At 39.7% G+C, this 12,469-nt stretch overlaps 1 protein-coding gene across 1 annotated transcript in view; it reads left to right on the top strand.

Moving 5' to 3' along the window:
- BANK1 (B cell scaffold protein with ankyrin repeats 1) overlaps nucleotides 1-12,469 on the top strand; it is a 2,350,097-nt gene that overhangs the window by 708,856 nt on the left and 1,628,772 nt on the right. The window lies entirely within an intron of this gene.

The following is a 12,469-nucleotide window of genomic DNA, read 5'->3' as shown; positions in this document are numbered from 1 at the left end:
CCAGAACAGGTATATTCATTTAGTTAAAATGTTCATTAGTCCGACCTGTCATAAATAAATGTCGATATTTCCAATTCTCTAGCTGTTTTAGTGGTTAAACCTCATTTGGAGTAATTAGCTTTAAGAAATAATTTAAGATGGGAGTAATCATGATGCCTAGATACTGTGCTGTGTTGGTGACTCCTCTGATATTGCTTACTCTCCGACTAGAATTATGCGGAATTGTTTTAATTTTAAATTTATAGCAAGAAATGAGTTAGAATTTGTCAGCGTTATTTTTACGTTTTGTATTGTAGGATTGACAGTGGGTGTAAAAACAGAAACATCTGCATATACTGCTGTTGGTAAAGAAAGTTTGAGATTAGCAATTGGAGGATGTCACCTCTGAAGTAGTGTACCGTGTATTCTCGTTGGGTACTGAGCATGATATTAATTACGTTAGAAGTATGTTGGTTTATAGGCATCCAGGCATTGTATTATATGCATTATATAATGTCTGAGCCCTGCAGATGAAGCCTGGATTTAAGTTAAAAAGTTGCATCACCAACCATACGAAGTTCCAGGTTATACCATTGAATGCCTTTCTAGTGTCAATAAGTATAGTGGCAAGGGGTAAGTGTCAAGTTTCAGCATGGTCAATGAAGGCAATTGCTAGATTTATATGAGATGTAATACCCTTTGCATGAAGGAACACATGTTGGAGTGCGTGTAGAAATTATGCTGCTGAGAATAGTGGCAAGAATTGTAGCAATAATGTTTGAATCTGAATTGAATAAAGAGACAAGTTGATCTACAGTACTAAGGATCTTTGCCCTTTTTCTGAAATATTGATATAATGGCTTCAGTCCATGAGAATGTAGTCTGATGAGATACTTTTATTTAATTAATAACCTTTAGAAGAAGAGATCATGACTGCTAAAATGGTATGGATTACTTGAGGGATTTTATCTGGTCCAGGTTTTGCCATTTAGAAGTCGTTTAATAACAAATAATTTCTCCCAGAAAGAAATGCAGTTATTTGATTTGAGTTACCTGCTTCATCTCTTGTAGGAAAATTTGAATGACTTAGAATGTAAGTAATTTTCTCTATAGTTCATTCTAGATTATTAAGATATAATGATGAATAGAATTTGGCCTGGTTCGACATGACTTAAGAGATATGAAATATTTCCCTGAAATTTCTGCAACTTTAAAATAAGGATTCTGTTTGAATGTTTTATAAGGGGGACTTGTGGAAGAACTACCCCATATTAAAAAAATATTGAAAACTACCTTCTCCATAAGATATAGGAGAATGCAAATACCATATGTCAGAGTGTTGTGGAGCATTTTAGGACCTAAGCGTAATTTACCGATTCATGCCCTTATATAGGTACAATTCACATTGCCCTTATATAGGCATAGAAGTCCTGCCCATATTTAGGCATAACCCATCCAGTCCAAATACAAGCATGGATACTTCCACTAGTTCCAAAAAGCCACAACGATTTCTTGGAAAACTTGGCTTCAGCAGTCAGGGACATCTCCTTACTTGAATGTCGATTTGTCCTAGAAATCATGGCGTTTTCAAAGAACTACCATTCCCTTGGGGTTCTTTGGTGACATTATGTCCGACTTTACATCAAACTAGGCACCTTCAAGGTATAAATATACCTACACTTGCCCTAGCAAACACACAGTGGTTCGGAGCAGCTCGACTATCTACTTGCCCGATGCAGCTCGCTACAGCAAGTGCCGGAGGAAGCCTACCCTCCAGATGACGCACTGACAGAGAAGCTGTCCTTTCTCTCGCTGACAATCCAGCTTCAGTGTTTCCAAGCTCCCCTCGCGGGGTGTTGGAAAATCAAGTCCCGAGACAGAGATACCGGAACTCCGACATTCTAAAACCAAGGTACGGAGCTGATTAGACACTAAGAGAAATCTTAGTTAGATTCTTGGCAAAGACAAACTAAACCTAAGCTATACCTCACTTACTTCTTCCCTCGTACTAGACTTTGGTTAGGTACATTGGGGTAGGCGTATTTTAGGTGCACCAGTTGAGTACTTTTAGCCTTTGTTATTTATGTATGTATTTATCTATGGTCTAGGAATCATACAATGCTTTTACAGTATTATTTTATAATACTCTTCTTACTGTACGCATCATACTTTGCAACCAGTATTACGATTGTAGCAGTTCACTTTACTTGCATGAGAAAGAAGACTGTTCAATAGATCCTTTTATTGACCAGGAGCAACATGGCCGGTACTAGCCAGCTATACACCTCATCCTGACATTGAAGAAAAGTCAAGTGAAGAACTATTAGTTCAACTAAAACAACTAATTAAAATACATAGACAATTGGTTCAATATGTCTTGCGGACTCTAACAGCCCAGCCTCCTGTAAGGATTCCACAACAAACCCCTCACCAGGGAAACACAAATATCATTACACCACAGACTATACAATCAGCAATTGGTAAATTGCCTGCAAAAAGGGAACAAATTCCATTCTGGATAGCTCAAAAAATTACTCAAATCGAGGAAGTATTTCCTGACAGTACACCTCATGAGAAACACAGGATTTTAACAATCTGTTTACCAATGGGGATCGCACCACACCTGGAGGACTGTGACAATTGAGGTACAGTCTTTGCTGCAATATACACAAAAACACATGGCGGTGATACCAGACGTCCTGAAACAGATTCAAAATGAATACGGGGCAGAGCCTGCTTTAAATCTGGGTATGAAATTACTGAAAGATTTCAAACAGATCCCAGCCATAATATTCGCTAATATTAAAGGTGAACCAGCATCCGTGGTGATCCACCAAAAAATAAGAGAAATTGATATAACTGAGCAACCATATGAACTGGCCAGAATAATTGAAAAATCCTATGAAGAAGTAAGAAGAGATAATTTGGGTGGGAACCAGTAAAGCCCCAAATAACAGAAAGTCCTGAAAAGGTGTTTATTAAAAACACTCTCACTACTCCTAAAAAGAAGTGGGAAAATACTAAACAAACTTCTAATGAGAAGCGTTCTCGGTCCCGAGGAATGTCTTGTCAAAAGGAGCCCTCTGAAAAGAGGTATAACCTCAGGAATAGGGATAATTTGAGAAAACCTGATAGATATCAAGACACTGATACACATTCCTCTCCTACCTTTCAGACTTCCTCCCCAAAATCGGAAAGAAGAGGACTGTTAGAACACAAGGAAGAACGCGTGAAGTCCAAAGACGATCAACACATTCCAAAAAATATGAAAACCCAATTCACCAAAAAGAAGGTAGCAGGTCTAAAAATCAGACATGCCGAGGATCCTGAGGACACAACTCAAGAACAGGGAGTGGGCCCAGACAATGCTGGACAGCGCAGAAGAAGTCACCATAGCTCACAAGATCTTGAAGGATCATCTGGAGACACTGGACTTGAATGAGTATTTTCAAGTTGAATCTTCTGACACCAGGGTTAGTGTACCCAATAGGTTATATTAAGTAATGCTCCTGATGGAGGGGGACATAACTAGGAAAATAAGAGCACTCTTTTGGGAGAAGCTCTCCAAGGGTTATGACATTCTTCTACCTGAACAAGACTGGCCACCAAAATTTGTCTGGGAGTGCCCACATGGCAAAGAAATCATTATGCCAGCCTTCTCGAATCAAATTCCAATTCACTTAAAATACACCTATGCCAGAAAAATGGGCTGTAGCTCAGGCTCCAGCATTATTTAAAAATCATGTGGGATGGGATGAGGATTCTCCTCATAACAAAATCCAGTTAAAATCACAACCAACTGCACAGAGGCAGTACCAGTTAAGCAAGAAGCTAAAAAACAGGTCAAGGAGATCTTAGATCAATTTGAATACCAAGGGGTGATTGAAACATGCACCTCGTCAATGAACAATCCTTTGTTTCCTGTCTCCAAACCAGACAATACTTATCGTCTTGTTTTGGACTACAGACATTTAAACTCTTGTTGCAAAACCTTTGCAGTACAAAATGCACACAGTGCAGCACTGATGAATAACATTGTGTGAAAAAATATAAAACCTCATTAGATATTTCTAACTGTTTCTTCTGTCAAAACATTGCACCTGAAAGCAGGAACTTGACCACTTTCTCAATTATGGAGACACAGCGTCACTTCTGTTGTCTCCCCCAAGGATTCAAGAATAGTCCAGGGTTATTTTCAGCCAGAGTAATAGAGTTACTCCAAACGGATGATGATGAGGCATTATCTTATGTTGATGACATCTATCTAACACACTATGATTTGGACAGGCACTTGAACAGGGTGAACACCATAATACTTGGCTTTGCCTCTGAAGGGTACAAATTCAACTTTAAAAAATCAAGAATTGCCCACCTCAACATCCTATTCTTGGGATACGAGTTTTCAAGTGAAGGCAAAAGCCTGGCAGCCAACTTTTTAGAAAAGTGTGGCTGCTCCAACCTCCAAAAACGCTGAAAAACTTACAGTCAATTCTAGGTTTCCTGAATTTCTGAAGAACTTACATTCTAAACTAGGCAGAAAGGGTTAAAGCTCTCTACGAATTAATAAAACCTGATTTCAAAACTACTAATTGGACTCAAAAACACACAGAAATTTTGCGTTCAGTGCAAACAGACATGTTAGCAACATCACATTTACAGACACGCGAGAACGTACGCAGCCTTGTAATCATAATAATCAAAGGAAGATGCGGATTACGTACTTAACCTTTATTGAAGGTGAAAAGGTACCGATTGGTTACAAATCACACTTATACACACAAGCTGAAATGAAATTCACTTCAACAGAAAAAATTCTGACAGCGGTTCGAACTGCAGTAGCAAAAGAGAGAGTTCTAGCACAGGGTAAACGCACAATGGTCGTTACTCCTGTACCTGCCTTAGAGGCTGTGACAAAAGAAAGCATTCCCAATGCTAAGGCTTTCTATCCAAGATGGATACAATGGGTTACCTCTCTTGCTGCAACAGACGTTGAATACATTTTTTACCCCTACTTGAAAACACAAGAATTTCTACAATACGAACAAGAATGTCCTCTGCCCACTGAGATTCTGCCTCTAGAACAGTACGAAAGTATAATTTATTCAGACAGATCAGCACAGCCCGCAATTGGGGGTAAACAACCTTATTGAGCTGCGTGCGCGATTCTTAAAGGTTGCTGGCACGATGGTAAATTCCGACCTATGGTCACAAAAACACAATCTCTCCGCGACTGTACAGCTCAGCGAGCTGAACTACAGGCTTTCAAGATGGCGCTTGAAAATACCGATTGCGAATTTCCCACACTCATAGTGTGCGATTCGTATTACTGCGTTCAGTCTTACAATGAATACTTTCAGAACTGGGTTCAAAACGGTTTCAAAGATGCAAAAGGTGGCACAATCAAGCATAAGTTGCTTTTGGAACAAGTAGTTCAATTACAGAAAGAACTACAAAAGACTCACATGATCCATACACTGAGTCGTCAGCGTGATGGCGTTCATGTTGCAGGGTATTTATTGACTGATGAAGCCGCGAAGGCAACTGTACAAATGGCTTCCATAGCTGCAATCACTCTTTCAAAAACAAAAATAGACAGCGAAATAATGCAGGCTGTCGCCACTTCCAATAAAGACAGCAGTAAAACATTACCAAAAGGCTTTCCATTCAAGTACTCATATATAACTGATATAAATAATGTTCCTTTTGCTCAAATCCCTGGAGTTGGGGATAGCGTCATTCCAAACATGGAACATAGATTAGGACTCATCTAGCAGCACATGAAGGGCTTGCCTCTGCACACGCAGGTGTTTCTGCCACAGTGTCATAATTAAAACAAAGATACTGGTGGCTGCGCATGAGGAAACAGACTAGAAACTATGTTTTGAAATGGGAAATCTGCCAAAAAATAAAGGTTTCAACAGTGAAACGCCCGGCTCAGACGCCCCTTTTAATTTCAGATAAACCATTAGCTTGCGTTTACCTGGATCACTGCGGTCCCTTACAGAGGGATGGCAGCTATAAATATATCATGGTCCCAGTGCATTCATGCTCAAGATTCATTTGGATGTGACCTCAGCACTCGGCTGACGCCCGAACTGTTATAAACTATTTGCGAGTCTTTATCAGCACATACGCAATTGGCAAGCTACATTCTGACCAGGGTCCTTCTTTTAGCTCCAAAGCTTAGAAAAAGGCCATGGCCATGGCGTTGCATTGCGGCATTTGAGTCCATTCCATCCTGAGGGAAATTCGGTAGTGGAAAGAAAAAACCGGGACATAAAGCAATCTATAACAGCTAGGGTATTAGGCTCGGGTGACGGGTGGGTAAAACATCTAATAAGTGTCCAACCTAGTTTAAATCATCTGCCAAGAAATTCTCTGGATGGATTCACTCCATATGAAATCCTTTTTGGTACTTGAATGCTTGTGCAGGACCTCGATCATCACACTTTAGTGGTGGAACAAAACCCCTTTGATATCAAAGACCGTTTGGCTGTTTTGCAGGATTTAAACGAGAAAAGGAGAAGTCAAAGCAACACAATACAAAAGCCAACGACCACTGAAGGAGAACCACCTGTCCCAGCAAGGCCTGTCTGGATTCCAAAGATTGGGGATCTAGTCAGAGAAAAGATCGTCGATAAGAAGGAATTTGGGCCTTCTTACAGAAAACCAATACCTGTGCTAGCAATCCACAGATCAAGAACAGTGTTACTGCCGCCCCTTGCTGGATGAAAAGAGAACAGGTTTGTATCCTTCGACCTGGTCAAACCACATCATGTGGCTGATAATAGGTAGTAGGCCCAGTGGACTACAAAGATGTAGCAGAAGACCAAATCTTGCTTCTATCCAAGAGGTTCAGACTGAGAGACTAATAACATTTGAAGACTCTGCAGCACAGAAGAAAGGACTAAGCAATAAAGCGATAGAACTTGTGCCTCTTGAAACCAAAATTACAGTTTGTCAAGACACCTCAGTCTACAATGATGTAGCATCGGACTACACTAATATGACAAAGGATCCGGTAGCCCCAGCGATTTCAAATAATCCTGATGCAATTCCAACAATTGACAGAACTGCCTCTGGCTATTTCATCAACTTTGATACATTTTGTGAGGATCCCAGGGAGCCTGAAACAACGCCAGCAAATAAAACTTTTAAAGATCAAGTAACTGAACTCTTTCAGCAACTTGAAAGAAATTATCTGGTTTCACCATGGGTTGAACTTTGGATTGTGCTTGGCATACTTTTTCTCTTACTTTGGCTAATCATGGTATTAACTTTGGGGATGCTGATAAATGGAACATATAGTAAAATGGACACAGCAAGTAAGAACATCAACTTGCTCCTGAAGTCACACAAATCTTCTCATCATGAACAAAGAGACTTGACATCAGTAAACATCACAGTTGTTCCTATACCTGGTGGTATAACATGGGATAGAACTGATTATGACATTTATGGTTCGGCAGAGCTGCTGAAGATTCCACATCAATTTAAGGTTTCCTTGAGTGACTTTGTTTCACAAAGCACGTTTTCTGATGATTGGGACTTTGAGACTGTCAATAATGTGATGTCAGATTTAGAGATGTCTGCTAAATTTACAAAACATGAATACTTAGAAGGTTCATCAGATTATGCACAAATGTATTGTTATAATCACTATGGTCATAATTACTTGCACAAATCTGCAAACCCTAGAAATGTTTATACTTTCAATCATTGGGAACATTGTCCAACGCTACCAAAAGGTAGCTCAAAAACATTCTATGACAAATGTCCATACTTCTCAGATTTTAATTCCACAAATCCAGAAACATTTTACTTTAGAAATGTTAATAAGACAGGAATGAAAAGTATGTTAACCAATACAAAGCAAATTTATACGGTAGCCTTTTATGCCCAGCTGTCCTCATTAGGTTTCTACTTTTGGAGTGACAACATAGAAACAAAAACTGTCTGGGGCTCAAAATACTGTCAAGTACAGGGAATAGAAGCTTTATTTCGAGCCTGCATTATCCCTGAACAAATAGTTTTTGAATGACAACAGACATCCTGCCTTGGCCTAGCCTAGATAAAAGACTTGTACAAACCGTCTATACCTGCACCTACATCTGATAGCAAAAACAATTCAGAAGGAGGGGTAGACGTAAAAACTATTTTACCTAAAAACAGAACTGATCCTGATTGGAAAAATGGTTAATCTGGCCCACAGACAAGAATAACTGTCAAGGTAGATTCCTGAACAAGATAAAAGGGTTTACAGTAACTAGGCCAGATCCAAGATATGTCCAGAGACAACATCCAGGGATAGTAACAACATACAGTGTAGGAAACTATGCCTTGAGTGGCTACAAAAATCTACACTCACAGAGGTTAAACAACACTTATCTTTACTTAAAGATGGTGTTGATTTAAGGGACTTCTTACTAGGTCCTGTGAAACGACGTCATAAACGTTTCATATACACAGGTATATATGCCATTTATAATAAGGCTTGGAAAGGGACACGAGCAGAGACTGCAGAAAGAATAAGATCAATTGATCATATTAATTTAGAGAAAGCACTCTCTGTAGTTGACAATGGGTTAACAACCCTGTCATCCGGAATTTATTATTTGGACAGCACAGTATCCTCTGCCATTGACATAAGGGAACAAGACTTGCTCATGCTACAGCATGGATAGTCACAATTACGTTCAATAATGCTTTTAGGCTGGACGTTACAAAATCTTCGTTCTGCATATGTGCAATGGCGTCTAATCAACACCACGTCATTGTTTTCTGTATTTACCCTTCAGATAAACAAATCAGCTTGGCACAGAAAGGAGCAGACTATATGGTGCTGAGCATTGAAAAACTGGAAAGATTACCATTAACTGTTTCGGAAAAGCCTGCAACAGAATGGATAATACATGGAATGATCACTCTGCCTGTCACAATTTTCAACTTTCAATACTGTTTGAAACATATTCCAGTTGCTGTGTATGAAAGGTTGGGTAAGGAATACATAAAGTCAACCTGGGAATTACCATACACACACAGATGTTGGAGTGGGGGAAAAGAGGTATTTCTTAGTGGTAGACAATGCAAAAGTGCACTAAGTGGTACACTCTTATGTCAGGGTATTAATTTACACGGTCCTGTGAAGGTTCTTCAAACAACTTATCCTGCTACTTGCATGGTTCTCCAGCAGCAGTCATGGATCCAATTTTTAGGCAGCTTTTTAACGGGAGCTATATAATGTTGAATAATCACAGCTGTTGTGGAATGATGCCAGGAATAGCCTATCTAGTAACTGTGTCAGCCAGGGTCACTTGTTGTATACAAGTATTGTTTCCTAAAGCTAAGACATACAGGGAGTCGCCGCTATGGCCTTCACTGAACATCTCTTCTGTTCAAATTGATATTTTAAGCAGAATAAAAGCCATTCTTTTACAAAAAACTGTGCCACTTTCCTTGTCCAAAGAGACGTATGAACTACAAGTTGCAAGGTCCTCTGCAGAGATGCATGCCCTTTTATCCACAAACTGTCCAATACATTTAGCAGAAATTTTAAGTCGTATCCTAAACATGTCTGATACCAGTGGTATTGAACTTGTATTTAAGACAGTTTTTTCGGGACTGTTAGCACCTTTTGAAGCAGTCCTCAGCATTTTTCCAAACTTTGTGCACTCTGTGTTCAGCGGCCTGCCTCTCATTTTGGAACTCGTAGCAGGAATACTATTCTTGTTTCTTCTGCTCCAATATGGCCAGTCCGGTAAGCAACGACACCCAAATTACCATTGAGAACACTCTCCTGGCAATGAAGTGTTGTGAGCGCATAATACAGATCCTGGGCCTAGCTCGGTTAAGAGACTCCTGCTATGTGGTGAAGAATGCTTGTTGGATATCTGTCTAACACTTCCATCAGCACTGCCAACGGATGTTAATACCCTGCTTGGTTCGGTAACGGCCCTTGCATCGTGTTGTGCCCAGGGGCTACCAATCCTTATGAAGGCATTCATTGAGATCTCACAGACGCAATCTGCTGACGGTGAGATACGTAGATCGACAGGCACACAGGTACCACCTTCATCTCCATCTCGGGCGAACATTGCTAATGCTGCTAACGCTGACGGCAATGCTTCATATTTTTGTGCTATCGGTATACTTAATGAAGTGGTCCAACTTTCACCTACTGTGGTAGACGATTTCTTTGCCAGCTTAGAAGATTTGATGTTTTCTCCTAACAACGAGAATGATTTTTGAAGTTAGCACACAGCCTTCTATGGGATTCTCTATTCAACCTTCTCTTTTCAAAGCAAAACTTCCAACTTTAAGAACTCTATTTTTTCTACGATAAGACTTTTCCAAAATTGAACTTTTTTTGGCACAAAGTAATCTGCTTAAAGTAGAACTATTCTTAGAGAACAAGAATTCTTTGAAACACTTCCAAGAGACAATATTTAACCTTGTCCACAACCTAAACAGTATATTCTGTCACGGAATGGTCTTGAATCTTTTTTCTTCTGTATTTAAGAGCCATTTCATGAATGTTATTTCGTGACTCATTCTGATAAGCATTTTTCAATGTCTACACTACAAATTTTGATGATGTCTAATGATTTATTGATCAACTATATATGATAACTGTGATGTTATAAACTTTACATGACAGACACTGGATAAAGTGAATTATATTTTGACAAAAGGAGTACTTAATTCTGTTGTGCGTGTTGGAGCCCTGGTGGCCTTTCGGCACCAGGCCACATACAGTCTATAGTCATAGTGTGCAGGCACTAATCCAGACACAGCACACATATCTGTTTACAAGACTTGAGTTTGATTATTTAGAGTGCAGCACCCGCTCATACATATTGTCATTTTCGCACACTGCAACACGGGAGCTAGCACCATTTCACAATGTCGTTTGAATCTATAGCCGGAATCACTGACAATAGAGCTAATACCAAAGGATATTCTGCGGAAGAAGCCACACAAATCTACAAGCTAATCAAGGAGACAAAAACTTTTAATGTTCAAGGAGGATCAACTACACAACAACTCAAACAATTAGAGTATTTGGTTAGACGTGAATTAAATCAGCGGTTACACGCATCCACATTAATACAATACCATCGTGTGAGACGCATCCCTAGGGGACTACGGTTAGCAATTAGACCCATGTTATACAGGTTGAATAACAATCCCCAGTTCATGGAGAAATGGTTCGAAATACTCAATAAATGCTCACTTGACCTCATACTTCTTTTGATAGAGGAACTAGCTAAGACCATTCGAGATCTTGAGGAGGAGATTTTTAATGTCAAAAAAGAACTGTCTTTGAGAATAGAGGATGAACCATGGAGCAAATTCCTTGAAGAACTGGATGTTAAACTGGACAAATACGGGAAGGAACTGCAAGAGACAAAATTACGCAAATTTAAGCGGGATACAATCGATTATAAGCTGAATGAAGCTTATACTTGGGCCGAAATATATGCAAAAAGGCGCTACACGAGTAAGAAACAACAAACGCATATTCCGAGGAGAGCGGAGTATCGGATAGTGAGACCAGTACTACCAGACAGCCTATGAGTAAACAACAACTGTCTAAACCCAAACAACAAGATTTAACCGCTGCAGCAGCAGATACATCAGCTTCCACATCTGTTCCTTTTTTAGAGAAGGACCTTGCCCAAAGCAAACCTCCGGATATCCCACCTTCAGTGAGCGACAAAAAACGCGACGAGGACAAGGAAAAGGAAAAGGAAAAGGAAGTGGAGAAGAAAAAACAGGGGTTAAGGAGTCAGACCAAAACCTCGTAATCAACATTTCCAGTTACCAACTGACTAAATCAGAAGAACAATTGCTTAACAAGGGAACAACTTTTGTCAACACCTATCACACCAATCAACTTGAGACAGAAATAGCTCTCTTCAAATTCATGAGGGTTCTAAGACTGAGGCATTTTTTCACGATTCTCAATCCTATCGAGAATGAAGATAACACTTCTGTTAAATTCAAGCCTAAAAGTACTTTTATGGCTCCAATTTCCCACAAGAGCCTGGATACATTCGAATTTCTCGTTAAAGCAGACTTGAGTAAAATCCGATATAAGAGAAAAATCAACAATTTAACAAGAGCTGAGTACAGCACTCTCCACGCACTGATCAACAATAAAGAGATTACAATACAAAAAGCCGACAAAGGCGGAGGCCTTGTAATAATGGATTCAAACTTCTACACAAAGAAGGGTCTTGAACATGTACAAGACATAAACACATATGCCAAATTGGATGGAGATCCAACAATCGCCATTACCAGGGATCTTGATGCGATACTGGACAAATCAGAAGAATTGGGCTGGTTAGACTCCACAACTAAGCGATACTTGAGGCAAATCTACCCGAGGAGACCCAGGATATACTTTTTGCCAAAAGTGCATAAGGATCTTAAAAATCCCCCTTTCAGGCCGATAGTGTCGGGTTGTTCATCCATTTTTGAGAAC

Source organism: Lissotriton vulgaris, chromosome 3_1 (genome assembly GCF_964263255.1).
Source record: "Lissotriton vulgaris chromosome 3_1, aLisVul1.2, whole genome shotgun sequence".
In the NCBI taxonomy this organism is placed as follows: Eukaryota; Metazoa; Chordata; class Amphibia; order Caudata; family Salamandridae; genus Lissotriton; species Lissotriton vulgaris.
The sequence above is the reverse complement of the archived record's forward strand: the minus strand, read 5'-3'. Positions and strand labels throughout refer to the sequence as shown.